The 16,145-nt window shown below is 38.7% G+C and overlaps 1 protein-coding gene across 6 annotated transcripts in view; it reads right to left on the bottom strand.

Annotated features, from left to right (window-relative positions):
* usp25 (ubiquitin specific peptidase 25) overlaps positions 1-16,145 on the bottom strand; it is a 232,654-nt gene that overhangs the window by 184,519 nt on the left and 31,990 nt on the right. The gene's annotated exons all lie outside the window — the stretch shown is intronic.

The raw sequence follows: 16,145 nt of genomic DNA, 5'->3' as shown, positions 1-16,145 counted from the left end.
ATTAATCACATAATCGATGCATCCTGATGCAGACATGGATGATTCTTCATCGATGCAGTGGCAGAACATAATCAATTATATCATAATTCAGCATAAAAATTCTAGTTAAAAAGTAGTCCCGGTAGTGACTGTGGCCGCCTCATCCGAGTACAGTGCTGCTCCGTTTAGAAGTAATTCAACTCACTGATGTCACTTGCTAAATACGCAGCGGTAGAGCATGGTTGAGGGACGGCGAGAGATTAAAAATGCTCCAAAAATTTTCAAAGCTAATATCTGGACTCATTTTAGATTTTACGAACAGATTGGGAAGCATGAACTGGGCAAGTGGTATGCAGTGTGCAAAGCCTACTGTCTCACGGTGTGGAAGAATGCCAGCTATCAGATAATGATGTGGTGCTCGTGACGGACAATGTTTCACACATGTTGGTTTCAGCTCAAGTCAGAAAATTCCATTATATAAGATGCTTCACCCATACGCTGAATCTCACCTCTCAGTGGGCGCTTAAAGTGGCCACACTCGCAAGACTTCTGGGAAGAATCCAACATATACAGACATTCTTCCATCGAAGCACTACAGACAGCCACCTTTTGAAAGTGAACCAGAAATGCCTGGGCTTAAAAAATCAAAAACTGCTTACTGATGTTTCAACAAGATGGAACAGTTCACATGACATGATCCAGAGGTTTCTGGAACAGCAACCTGCAATTTGTGCCACCTTGCTATCACCAGAAGTTCGAAGAGGAGAGTCAGACCTCTGCACACTAAATGAAACAGACGTGTCAAACGTAGAGGACGCTGTGAGGGCATTGAAGCCAATGAAGGATGTGACCACACTGATGTCTGAAGAGTGTAATTCAACCGCCTCTCTCATTAATCCTCTCATCACACAACTTCTCCAAAACATGACAGACACCATCAGAGACTCAACCACAATTCACAAGATCAAGAATGTTGTCAGGACAGATCTCATGAACAGGTACACCAGTGAGGCAGAGAAGAAGATCCTTTATACAGCCTCTGCCCTGGATCCTCACTTTAAGGGATTGCCTTTTCTAAAAGAGGAGGAGAGATTGAATGTATACAGAGGAGTGACTGAGGAGGCAGCATCCTTGGAGGGAATTAAATCATGTACAGTCCCTGACAAAAGTCTTGTCGCTTGTGTACAAATTGAGCTGAAGTGCCGCTAAAATATATTTCTAATCAAGATTTTGTTACAAGAAATGGGTCATTTTAATCCCATCAGCTTTTGTAATAATGTTTCAGTGCAAAACGAAACTGACAAAAAGTATTCTAATATTCACAGCTTGGTAAAGCCCATTGAGTCAATTTTTGGCAAGACATAAGTGTTGTCGCCTTGTCATATGAGCTTCACCTGTGACTAATAATGGATCAATTAGGTCTCATGTGTGTATAAAAAGAACCCCAGTACACTAGACCTTCACATCAACTGCAACTAGACCTCTGCAAACATGCCTAAGATTCACCCTGAGACTAAAGTGTTGATTATCAAGAGGCTGAAGACCAAATCCACTGCTGATGTGGCAAACACCTTCAATGTGTCTCAGCGTCAAGTTCAGAGTATAAAAAAAAGATTTGAAGAGACTGGAGACGTTTTTAACAAGCCCAGGTCAGGAAGACCCCGCAAGACAACTGCTCGAGAGGACCGTTTGTTGGCTCGAAAATCCAAGGCCAACTCATTTTCCACTGCAGCAGAGCTCCACGAGACCTGGTCACCTGAAGTCCCTGTGTCAACCAGAACAGATTGTCGGATTCTGTCTCGAAATGGCCTCCATGGTCGAATCAGTGCCTATAAACCAGCACTAAACAAAAGACAATTGAAAAACCGTGTGGCATTTACCAAGGTCCACAGCCTTAAAAGGAAGGACGCTGGAAAAGTGGCAGAAGGTGGATTTTTCAGATGAATCTTCTGTTGAATTACACCACAGTCACCGCAAATATTGCAGGAGACCTACTGGAACCCGCATGGAGCCGAGATTTACTCAGAAAACAGTGAAGTTTGGTGGAGGCAAAATCATGGTCTGGGGTTACATCCAGTATGGGGATATGCGAGGGATCTGCAGGGTGGAAGGCAACATCAATAGTCTAAAATACCAAGAAATCTTAGCTACCTCTTATATTCCCAACCATAAAAAAGGCCAAATTCTGCAGCAGGATGGTGCTCCATCAGATACTTCCATCTCCACATCAAAGTTCCTTAAAGCGAAGAAGATCAAGATGCTCCAGGATTGGCCAGCCCAGTCACCAGACATGAACATCATTGAGCATATGTGGGGTAGGATGAAAGAGGAAGCATGGAAGACGAAACCACAGAATATTGATAAACTCTGGGAGCCATGCAAGACTGTTTTCTTTGCTATTCCTGATGACTTCATCAATAAATTGTATGAATCCTTGCCAAACTGCATGGATTCTGTCCTTCAAGCTCATGGAAGTCATACAAGATATTAAATTTGGATCTCACAGCACCACTACTTAATTTGCTGACATATTTTTGGATTTGCAGTAAAGTTGTTCATTTTCTGTATAGGCGACAAAACTTTTGTCTTGCCCAAAATTGACCTTTCTGTCTTGATTAAATGATAAATCTTTTTTCAGTGAAACTAATTTATTTCAGTGCATTAAACATTATTTGGGAGGGCTTTAGCTTTTCATATGAGCTATTTCTAACACCTGTTGATTAATTAAAAGTCAGGTTAATAGAAGGAGTTTCTACAAAATAGAGAAGCGACAAGACATTTGTCAGGGACTGTATATTGCGAAATTTATAAAATTACTAGCAAAATACCCGCGCTTCGAAGTAGTATGTTAAAGAAGTTATGAAAAAGAAAAGGAAACATTTTAAAAATAATGTAACATGATTGTCAATGTAATTGTTTTGTCACTGTTATGAGTGGCAGTGATATATATATATATATATATAGCAAAATACCCGCAGCGCAGCGATGTCATGTGTTAAAGAAGTTATGAAAAAGAAAAGGAAACATTTTAAAAATAATGTAACATGATTGTCAAAGTAATTGTTTTGTGTATTTGGCGGCAGCGTCACGAAGTTGTTTTCGGTAGCTGCATCAGAAAATGTACCACGACGTCCGACACGCCTCGTTTTTACTGTTTTCTCACAGCTTGGATTGCTGCTGTCATATATATATACACACACACACACACACACACACACACATACATATCTTCATATCTATATACATATCTTCATATCTATATACATATCTACATATACACATATATACACATATATATACACATATAAATATATATACACATATATATATAAACATATAAATATATATATAAATATATATATATAAATATATATATATATAAATATATATAAATATATATAAATAAATATATAAATATATATATATAAATATATAAATATATAAATATATAAATATATATATACACACACATACATACCTACCTATCTACATCATATATACACACACATACATACATACACACACACAAATTATATATATGTGTGTATGTATGTATGTATGTATGTATGTATGTATGTATGTATGTATGTGTGTGTGTGTGTATATATATATATATACACATACATATACTTGTGTGTATGTTTGTATGTGTCTATATGTGTGTGTATAGGTTTGGTCACTGAGTGCAAGGGAAAAATAATAAATTATTAAACAGTAAAACATTAACCGACAAATTACCGGCATTTAAAGAAAATTAGTTTTGTGTCCTCTGCAGTGTTAAGAGAGAAAGGATTTGGTTTGGGATAAAAGGAAAAAGGTGTAAAGAAAGGAAAGTTGCCTTTTTCTTTTATATAGTATAGAGAGATGTGTTCGCTGACGTTATGATCGCCTTTTGGGGACAGTCGCGGTGGGTCTTGTGTAGACTGGTGAGACGGCCCCGCCATTAATCGGCTGTGATGGCACTGTCAGTCCTCCACTCCTGTGCGTGTCTTCATAATCCGAGCTGAGGACCTCATAATCGTATATCGTGCAAAAGAAAGTGTGAATCGCCTTAATATTATTTTGCCGTGGTGTAGAAAAGGGGTCCCGTGTTTGCACTTGTCTGGGCTATAGCGCAGGGGAGGAAGAAAAAAATTAAAAGTGCTCACTTTGACTTAAGGCAGAAGCGCAGTCAGCGTCTCAAAGGCCGGCACAGCTATGCACGCACGCTGGCTGCTCGACTTTTGCTGGGCAGGAGACCCCAGTTTTGCAGACACGCTCATGATATCAAAAGTCTCAGCTCTTTGGAGGTCATTCATATATATATATATAGCAAAATACCCGCCGCAGCGGAGAAGTAGTGTGTTAAAGAAGTAATGAAAAAGAAAAGGAAACATTTTAATAATAACGTAACATGATTGACATTGTCATGAGTGTTGCTGTCATATATATGCCTGCCTAAATAAGTCACCCTCGCTTTGCTCTTACATTTTTACCGTTCATTTAATCATGGCTAGTGGCGGAAAAATTATAAAATGGAAGGAGGATGGCTTTACCAAAACAATTATTGATGGCGAATCGATTATTCATAAAGCTTGAATTGGTGATCTGTTTTTCTGTGTTAACCTCATATTTTTTCATACTTCTCAAACTAAGGTGGTGCGAGGGTAAAATGAATCGGGATGCGCTGATCAATGTAATCGGTGTACCAGGAAATCATGCATTGACAAAAGCTCCCTTTGCTTGTAATGCAAAGTGTGATTAAATGCATTATTTTTAAGCGTTATGGAGCACATGCATGAAGCTTCTCAGCTGTGCTTGTGCTAAGAAAAGGAAAGATTTTAAAAATAACGTAACACGATTGTCAATGTGACCTTTTGTAAGTAGTGCCTGGAGGATTCAGTGTGGAGAAACTCTAGAGACAGCGTGTGTATTAACTTGTGGATTTTTCTGTGAGTATTTGGTGGCAGTCTGACGGTTGCTTCGAAGACGGCGTTAGCATGAGCTCAGCTCAGAGCGAAATGAGATGAATGGGAGGGGAGATGATGGCGTGACTCCCCACCCGCCTTAACTGTCAATCCCCACAAACACAGTCTCTCGAATTTGCATAAGCACACCCTTCACCTACAATTTTAACTTAGTTACAAAGTGATCAAAACTCTCGCTTATATCCTCGTCCTCTCATTAAACTTGTATCCGCATTACCTGTGGGCATGTGAAACGCCAGCGTAGCCTGTCTATGAACTTAATTTAAAGTTTAGGTTTACACCTTGCTTTCTTTCCGAAGTAGCAGCACTCATGAATATGGTAGTATATGTCACTCGCTCGCCTCTTATTGTTTCGCTGCCTTCTCAATTATATAATGCATGTTTTCTTAAGCGCTTTTGGAGGTCTTCCTGGTTTTCTACGCACTGCGTTGACAGTCAGTTCACGGATTACGTGGGAGGCATGATGATGTCACGAAACTCCGCCCCGCCTTTCCAGCTCAACTCTATTACAGTTAATGGAGAAAAATACCTTCCAGTTATGACCATTAGGCGTAGAATTTGAAATGAAACCTGCCCAACTTTTGTAAGTAAGCTGTAAGGAATGAGCCTGCCAAATTTCAGCCTTCTACCTACACGGGAAGTTGGAGAATTAGTGAGTGAGTGAGTGAGTGAGTGAGTGAGTGAGTGAGTGCTTTGCCTTTTATTAGTATAGATATATATATATATATATATATATATATATATATATATATATATATATATATATAGAGATATATATATATAGAGATATATATATATATAGAGATATATATATATATATATATATATACACATACATACATATGTATATATATGTATATATATGTATGTATATGTATGTATATATAAGTGGTACCTAGGTATACGTCTGCTTTGGAATAAGTCCAACATGGTATACGTCCTGTTTAGAGGCGAAATATTTTGCTTGGTATACGACCTTTGTTTGGAATACGACTCGTGTGCTAGAACAACACATGTGGTATACCGGGCACGCGCCTTCAAAAAATAAGGGCCAAGTTTTAACCTGTACAGTAATCGCGCTTTGACTTTCGCAGCTTCACTCTATCATGGATTTTATATGAAAGCATAACTAAATATATAATGCAGATTTTTTGCTGCTTCGCAGGTTCTGTGGACAATGTGTCTTTTTACTTCCTGTACATGCTTCCTCAGTTGGTTTGCCCAGTTGATTTCATACATGGGACGCTATTGGCGGATGACTGAGAAGCTAACTAATCAGAGCTCGCAGTTATGTTTCTGCGTGCTGAATGCAGTGTTAACCAGGAAGTCTCGTCTCGCTCATTCAGCATCAACGTGTTTCGCTGTGTAAAGAGTTAACTTTTGTGCTTTTTTGTGTTTATCTTTGTGCATAATCAAGCCCTTCATTATGGCTCCAAAACGATCTGCTACTGCTTCAGGGCCGTGCCCAAGTGCAAACGGAAGATGTTAATGATTGCGAAAAGGTAAACGCTTTGGATTTGTTGAAGGCTACGATTCTTTTTATTTAAAAAGTAGGAAAGGAATATAAGATCTACGGCCGCAGTGTCCTTTTAACCAGGGCGCAAAACGAGTTGTAAGTGGATGTAATAAGGCAGTAGTCTGGATGGAATCTGTTTTAGGGATTTGGATTGAAGACTGCCAGAAGAAGAACAACGGCAGTGCTTCACAATCGCCTGAAGAGGCTCCTTTGGAAGAGCTGTAACGCTCTCCTTTGTTGTGAAGTAAAATTAAACTTATTGTTATCGGACAAGTCATTTTCATTTATTTCATCTAATTGCTTTTTTTTTTTTTTTTTCCCCTTTTATTTATCAGTTTTCCATTTAACAGCAACATAAATACACATCTCTTCAAATACATAAAAATGCCAAAGGTATCGATAAACATTTTAGTGTTGACTATCAGATACGAACAATAAACCTATAATGCCTAAACCCCATATCCCACCCATAGGCCCACAAAAAAGATAAATAGATAAAATAGATAATGATTAATTAAATAATTAAACAACAAGAAAGCAATTAAAAAAAAAAACGCTAATACACAGGATGTTACAAAAAATAAGAAGATAAATAACTAACAATTAAAAAATAAATAAATAAATAATAAGAGTAATAAAATAGGAAATAAATAAATAAAGTTCAATCAGGTGCAATTGTTTCCAAGGATCTAAAATAAGAAACAAAAGGTTGCCAGACCTTCAAAAACCCATCAGCCCTCCCTCTCAGACTAAACTTGATTTTTTCAAGTTTTAAAAAGAACATAAGATCCTTCAGCCAGCGGGCCATGGTCGGGGATGGAGCCTTCCAGGACAATAATATTCTACGTCGTGCTAACAGTGAAGTGAAAGCGATTGCATTCAATTGTGTACTATTAAAAGACGTATCATGATCTCCAGGAACCCCAAATATAGCGATCAAAGGACAGGGTTCCAGTCGGATTCCAAAACATGAGAAATAATGTCAAAATAGGAGGTCCAGTATAACTGGATTTTGGGGCAAAGAAAAAACATGTGGCTTAAATTGCAGGGAGAGGAGTTGCATCGGTCACATAGGTCAGGAACATTGGGATAAATTTTAGATAGTTTAGACTTTGACCAATGTAGCCTGTGTACTACTTTAAACTGAATAAGAGAAAGCCTTGCACAAGATGAGGAAGTACGAATCCCTTAACTACACTATCCCAGTAGCCCTCTCTGAAGTCCAGACCCAACTCCTCTTCCCAATTTGAAATAGTTTTACTGTCAGAGCAACTGTCCATTGAAAGAACAGTATTATATATTTGCGAGGTAAGAGATTTCTTATGTGAAGAAAGTTCGAATAAGTCTTCCCAAGACTGTTTAGGTGGGCAAATGGGAAACTCAGAAAAAATAGTGGAAGCACAGTGTCTAACCTGAAAATAACAAAATAAAAGAAATGAAGGCAAACCATATAGGGACAACATATCCGTAAAGTTAAGAAAGATATTATCCTTATAAAGATCGGAAAAACATGTAATGCCCTTTTTATCCCATAAATTAAACGCAGAGTCTAAAAGGGAAGGGGGAAAAAGGTGATTATTACATAGTGGGGCCAAAGCTGAAGCAGAAACAGATTTGAAGTGGTGTCGAAATTGATGCCATATCTTAAGAGAGTGAAGTACAACAGGGTTATCTGTATATTGAGTAAGGGATACAGGGAGGGATGAAAATAATAAAGCGGGGAGAGAGGTTGAAAAACATGATTGAGCTTCTAGCTGACACCAAAATGCCTGAGGATCTTTTAGCCAATAAATGTATTTTTGGATGTTAGCTGCCCAATAATAAAACATCAAATTAGGTAAAGACAGACCTCCACTGAGTCGGCACTTTTGTAATAATGGCTTGCGAATTTTGGGAGACTTACCTCTCCATATGAATGAGGAGATCATTTGATCAATAGATTTAAAAAAAGATTTGGGTAAGAACAAAGGAATGCACTGGAAAAGGTATAAAAATTTGGGTAAAACATTCATTTTAACTACATTAACCCTGCCCAACAGAGATACGCAAATTAGCCCATCTTTGAAAAGCTGACCTTACATGAGACAGTAGAGGAGTGAAATTAGCAGCCCGTAGAGCCTTAGGTGAGCTAGTCACATTCACTCCCAGATACTTGAAACCAGTATAACTCAGGTGGAAGGGAAGGTCAGTCTGTCTGAGCCGCTGCGCAGCTTTGTTTATAGGCAAGCATTCACTCTTTTGAATGTTAAGTCTATATCCAGAGAAGAAACCAAAATCTTTTAGTATTTCCATAACATGTGCTAGGGAATTAGTCGGGTTTGTGAGATACAGAAGTAAATCATCTGCATACAAGGCCACCCTGTGTTCTATATTTCCACGAGTCACGCCTTGGAACAAAGAGGAAGTAATGAGAGCTATAGAAAGTGCCTCTATAGCTAAAGCAAAAAGTAAGGGGGAGAGAGGACAGCCTTGACGTGTGCCACGCGATAGAGGAAAAAAGTCAGATTTTATGTTATTGGTACAAACAGAAGCTAGGGGGGAAGTATACAAGAGACGAATCCAAGAAATAAATCTATCGCCAAAGCCAAATTTCTTCAGGACTGCAATGAGGTACTCCCACTCCACTCTATCAAATGCCTTTTCAGCATCCAATGAAATGACCACTTCAGGGAGAATACTATGATGTTTGGAGTACAATATATTAAAGAGGGTGCGAATATTAAAAAAGGAGTGTCTTCCTTTGATAAAACCTGTCTGCTCATCTGAAATAATAGATGGGAGGACTCCTTCTATGCGAGAAGCTAACAGCTTGGCCAGAATTTTCACATCCACGTTAAGAAGGCTTATGGGTCTGTAAGAAGTACAAAAAGTCGGATCCTTCCCTTCCTTAAGTAATAGTGAGATAGAGGCCTGTCTCAGCGTCATGGGGAGAGAACCTTGCTCTAATGATTCCTCAAAGACAGACAAGAGTAATGGGGCTAATTTGGGATAAAATTTCTTATAAAAATCTGAAGAGAATCCGTCAGGACCAGGGGATTTACCCGATTGTAAGGATTTAATCAAAATATGACCTCATCCAAATTAAGGGGGGCATCAATTTCTACTGCTTTAACTGCCTCAACTGTGGGGATAACTAAACTGTCAAGAAACTGCTGCATATTTCCTGAGTTGGGAGGAAACTCTGAGGTGTAAAGACTGGTATAAAATGCCTTAAAGACAGAGTTAATTTCAATTGGGTCAGACGTCAAAGTACCTGATGTATTTTTTATTTGCATAATGTGACGGGCAGCATTATGATGCCTTAGTTGATGAGCTAACAAACGAGAAGCTTTCTCCCCGTATTCATAATAGTTACCACGAGACTGTAATAACAGCTGCTCCACCTCACTTGTTGACATCAAGTCAAACTCAAGTTGCAAGTTAAGATGCTGCTTATATATTTCTGGAGAAGGCTTCAGGGCATACTGGTGATCAAGTTTAAGAATTTCTGTAGATAGGTCTTTAAGTCTGGATTTCTTAGATCTGGACAGATGAGATGCGTATGAGATAATCTGGCCTCTTAGATAAGCCTTAAGAGTCTCCCATAATAAGGAATTTGAGATGGTATCTGACCTATTCGTAATTAAAAAGTCATCAATGGAAACAGAAATATATTCACAAAAGGCCGGGTCTGAGAGAAGCAAGGAATTGAGCCTCCAAGTGGGTCGAGCTGTATGGTAGGTGGACAAAGCGATGTCTATAGCCAAAGGCGCATGATCTGAGATAACAATTGGGAGATACTCAGAATTATGGATTTTTGAAATTAAAGAGTCATTAATAAAAAAATAGTCTATACGAGAATATGTGTGATGAACATGGGAAAAAAAAGAATATTCTCTGGCTTGTGGATTATGAAATCTCCATGGATCAATGTATCAATTTTGAGTCATGAAGTCTGAAAATGACTTTGACATGGCAGATGGGGCTTTTATGCTGGAGGCAGATCTATCTAGTACCGGATCAAGGTTATTAGCAAATTGGGCGTTGTCAAAGTTTGGGGCATAAACATTCACCAAGACAATAGGATTGTGCAGGATAGTCCCTACAATAATTAAAAATCTTCCAATTTTGTCTGTTATCGTCTCGGAGAGCGAGAACTGTATTTTATTACTAATTAAGATTGAAACACCTCTTGCTCGGGAATCAAAACTGGAATGAAAGACGTGACCTATCCATGGCGTTTTAAGTCTTTTCTGATCCTTAATACGCAAATGAGTCTCCTGAAGAAAAATAACATCTGCTTTGAGACGCTTTAAATGAGTGAGAACTCTAGATCTCTTGACTGGACCATTCATGCCCTTCACATTCCAAGACAGAAACCTAATCGGGCTCCCCATAATGTTACTGTCAACCATATTGGTTTTTTCCAAGCGACGTTACTGTACAGCTATAGTACCGAATTGGAAGGAAAGAATAGAGTAAACATTGCAACACATTAAGCACCGACACTGTGAAGGAAATGACAAACTGCAATCCAAATAAAACCAAGTAAATGAAAAGAAGCAAAGGAAAACAAACAAAAACACATAAACATGGGCCTGAAAACCCCTGACCCTCTTAGTCCCCTTCCCCAAATGAAGAAGACAGCAGCATAATCCAAACATCTAGAACCTCCTATCTTGGACTCCCACCACACTATCCACATAACATTATAAAAAAAGAAAAGAAAAAAGTAACCTCACCCGGTAAGATGAACATACCAGTCTAGAGAATAAAACAAACACCTCAAAACCAGCAGAATGTCCTCAATGATTAATTAAAACCATTAATTCAGTGTCACATAGAATGAGCCCTGCAACCGTGCAGATAAAGGATCATTGAGGTGAAAAATAATTACTTGTCTCTGCACAAATCTTGCACAAATTTGTCGGCGTCTGACGCAGATTGCAGCCATTTTCTCTCTCCGGTCGGCAGAACGATGCGCAGTTTAGCTGGATAAAGAAGAGCAGGCCGGTATCCCCTCTTGTAGAGCTCTGCCATGGCCTCCTTGAACCTCGCGCGCTGCCTTACCACTTCAGGGGTGTAGTCCTCGTAAAGCTGAATCTTATGGCCGTTAGAGACCAGGTCATCTCTCTTACGTGCCTCGCGAATCACCAGATCTTTTATTTGGTAGCGATGTAAACGAAGGATGACCGGCCGGGGTTTCCCCCTGGCGGCCGGCTTGGGAGCTAGGCTCCGGTGTGCCCTGTCCAGCTCCGGCGAAGTAAGCACCTGCGATCCAAGGACATCGACAAGGAGTTGAGAGAAAAAAGTAGTAGGGCGTGGACCCTCAATAGCTTCAGGTAAACCCACAATCCGAATATTATTGCGTCTGCTGCGCCCTTCTAGATCTGCCATCTTGGATTTTAACCACTCGTTATCTTTTTGGAGCGCAGAGCATTCCGCCTTGATCTGGTCTAAACGTTGATCAAAATCGGTATGAGCAAGCTCGAGAGAACTAATACGCAGACTATGGTCGTGTACTGCAGATTGAACACTGTCCAGTTTAGACGATAAGTTCTCAAAAGACGGCTTAAAGTCCGCAGACAGCGCAGCTCTGTGATCTTCTAGCAAAAGGCTAATCTGCGCCATAGTTGCAGGAGCCGACGGCGGTGAGTTTTCTTGGTCTCGTTCGGATTTATCCTTCGATTTAGGCATTCTACAGCTGGATTCAAAGTAATACACGTAAAAGTTCCTAAATCTGGGTTTCAGAGCAAAAAGTGTGAGGTTTGTAAGATAAATATAGTACAGTGTAGCAGCGCGAGCCGAATACACGTCTACTCAGTAGACCACATCCTCTAATTGCTTTTGTATTTATGTATTTTAGTATTAAGCAGTGTTTAAATTATTTTATACAACCCCATCAATGTATAATATGCCAATAACAATAGGATTTTTTTCATGGGAACGAATTAATCATTTTCCCATTATTTCTTGTGGGAAAAATTTGTTTGGTATAAGTCCTGTTTGGTATAAGTCCAAGGATCTGGAACGGATTAAGGGTGTATACCAAGGTACCACTGTGTGTATATATATATATATATATATACATACACACACACACCCTTTGGGGTGCGAGCAGCTGTTGCTGGGCGTGCCAGAATCCATTGAGGAAGAAACCTGAGAAACATTATTTGTACAAAATCTTAATTTATCTATCCATTCCTAAATAATTAAATGGGCAGGCTACTTTGTATCAGTGCAATACGCTCCTTGTTAAAACGGATGACTTCCACTCTTACGTGCACGTAGTGCTGCATGGGCATTATGAACCATCGTATCTGTTCAAGTTCTATTTAAATTTTAAATATAAGTAATTTTTATTTAATCAACAGAAATATGTTTAGTAGGAATGTAAGTTAAATTTAGTCATCATTGCATAAATTTTTCTTCACCATAGAAATGTAAAGACTAAATTCAACTTACATTCCTACCAAAGATATTTCTGTCGACTAAATAGAACCTACTTATATCCAAACAGAACTTGAAAAGATCTATTTTTTCAAATCTCAGTGCACATTTTAGATCGACTTAACGCACACTACATCGAGCCCCATGGTATTGTGCTGTTGCCTGCCTGTCTCAGTAAGTCACCGTCGCTTCGCTCTTACTTTTTTACCGTTCATTTAATCATGGGCTTCTCTATTGTTTTGTTTATTTTCAGGTTGTAATGTTCATTAAATTTAAGTATCATCTGGTCCATTGGCGGACAGTGCATCTCACACCTAGGCCTTCAGTACTGCTCCGCCTGAATCAACCCACCCCTCAAAAAATAATTTATGGTTATAAAAACCATCTTAATATGCAGAAATACAGTATAAAGAGCTGCTGCATTGCAGATAGATAACTCCTGTAGCCACAATAAATGCCTTTATTGAACAGACAAACCAAGGGTGAACAAGTTCCTTTCTACTGCAGCCACAGCCGCAAAACATCTATAATAACTCAAACTTGCAATATTATTTAGGGAAATCGCAACATTTTACTCACCAAAAATTCTGATTATTTGTAAATAAAATCCATCCTCCTCTCTATCCTCAAAAACAGTTCAATCACTCTGTCGTATGGATTATCCGTGCGCCTCAGTTCCATCATTAATGCTGAAAGTCGAACCTGCGGCTTCTATCCTATCAATGGGTCTGAATACGGTGACGTCGCCGTACGCCTGCTAGAGGGCCGTACTGACACCAACTCAAAATCTGATTGGTTGAAGCAACAGGTTAATCGACATTTATTCTGTGTTAAGAGTGCCTGCACAATGGATTGTGAAGACCTCTCTGCCTGGCAACAAATGATGGCTGAAATGTGATTGGTTAAATGCTTTAATACGAAAATACATGACTGGAAGCAGCACAACCATCGGAAAAGCTATGAAAGGAAGCGGACAGACTATTTGGAATTATTTAATAAGTATTCATGGACAAAATATAATTAACATCAGTTTGTGATTCAGATATTTTTACTTATGAATATGCTAAGCACAGTCCTTCACCCGCGAATATTTACCTTATATGGGCAGGCACTCAATTATGTGGGAGGCGTGACGATGGGAGACGCAACTCCACCTCCCACGACCATCGAGCTGCAGTCTATTACGGTATATGGATGAAAAAATAGGTTCCAGTTATGACCATTACGCGTAGAATTTCTAAATGAAACCTGCCCAACTTTTGTAAGTAAGCTGTAAGGAATGAGCCTGCCAAATTTCAGCCTTCTACCTACACGGGAAGTTGGAGAATTAGTGATGAGTGAGTGAGTGAGTCAGTCAGTCAGTGAGGGCTTTGCCTTTTATTAGTATAGATAAACTGATCATATGATATAATACAATTATAAATGAGGATAAGAGAAAAAAAATTTAAGACTGAATAAAAACACAAATAGGTGCGAGCTGTCACATTGACTGAGTACACTATCTGCTAAGTTATTGCTTTTTCATATTTTTAATTTTTTTGGTCCAACACAGAACAAGTGTATTCTTACCGGGGGAACAAAAGTGGTTGAAGTACCATAGGGAACAGAAACTCTGGAAGAAAAAACACCAATAGAAGACACCCCCTCTTGTCCCACAAGAAAGGCCTCATCGCTGCTTGTGAGTTTGCTGGGACAGTCTTTTAATGATACTTAAGATAAAGTGGAACCCATGAACCCCTATGCAAGGGCTGAAGAGGAAATGAACAGGTATTGTAAAGCCTCATCCCTGCCTCTGACTGAGGACCCCCTGAATTGGTGGCAGGTACACGAGGTCACATTTCCCCTCCTCTCTCGCCAGTCAAAACGATACTTATGTATCCCTGGCACAAGCATATCTGCAGAGCGTATCCACTCTCACGTAGATCAACCGGTGTTCTTGCACAAAAACCTACTAATTCCTAAATGCTAAAAGCAGTGCTCGTGATGTATTGCACATTCAAATAATGCCCAGTGCTGATGATAAAGATTTTATTTTGTGTAGTTCTTATTTTGTATTTTGCACAATGGTAGTATCTGCAGAGCAGGTTTTCCCCATAGCCAGAGATGAGGTCACTGCAGAAAGATCCACTCCCATACCAGAGCATGTTGTTCAACTGGTGTTCGTATTCAAAAGTCTCAAATGCTGAACATTGACTAATTTGTAATTTGTAAATTTGTCTTTGTAATGTTGTGCACTTTCAGGAAGTGCCCTGTATACAGTGTTGTTATTTTATGTTATAGATTTTATTTTGTATATCATAGCACCACAAAATGTTTTGTTTTTAAAGACTGACCATATTCATACAAGATGTGGGCTAGGCCTATACTATTTATTTCTGTTTACAATTTAATGCAATGGTCACAATTTCTGTTTACATTTTCAGGTTTTGTTAAATAAAAACGGGAGCTTACATCTCACTGCTTGCACTTATATTTGAAAACATAATGTGAAATAATGTAGAAAAATTGACGGGTTGCATCGAGATATCGAATCGAAGACATGATAATTGTAATCAAATTGAATCGTGAGACCAGTGAAGCAGTGACTGAATTTCAGGGATAGGTTAACAATTAGATTCATCATTGTATGCACAGATATCAAAAAGAAAAAGTAGCTTCACAAAAACAATTTTATTCACTCAGTTCATTTAAAAAGCAGAAAAGAATGCAACAGATGGACAAATGACCTAAGTGCCTATTGAGTCAAAGCTATCAACATAGATATGCAAGTAAGAATTTTGTGACAATACTACTACTTTCACATTATAATAGCATTACAGTCTTACATACAGGCCAACACTGGAAAAATGCTTTGGGGAAAAAAAAACTACAGCTTGGGAAATCACATAATGACTATACAGCAGGTTTCAATTATTGCAAAAAGGGCATTTGCACAATGCATCTCATCAGTATCAACTTCGTAGCTGTTGAAAAGCACTGCCACCATTGTACACCAATATACAAAATTTCAGTTACATGGTGTAAAAAACATTAAGAACTGCATTTTTAAAACACATGATCTATTATGCTAAATCATTTTTGAATCAGGTTAGCTATGTACTCTTCACTTTCAGAATATGCTTTCTATGAGTGTTTACAACCATAATAACGCATACTACTGAAGTAGTCAAACAGTCTAAGTTTTAAAACAGAAAAGAAAAAAAAAAAAACTTGCTGATATAATGAATAACACTTACTAAGCTTCTAAAACTACT

This window comes from Polypterus senegalus, chromosome 2, assembly GCF_016835505.1.
Source record: "Polypterus senegalus isolate Bchr_013 chromosome 2, ASM1683550v1, whole genome shotgun sequence".
NCBI lineage: Eukaryota > Metazoa > Chordata > Cladistia > Polypteriformes > Polypteridae > Polypterus > Polypterus senegalus.
Note: the sequence above shows the minus strand (reverse complement) of the source record. Positions and strands in the feature narration are given on the sequence as shown.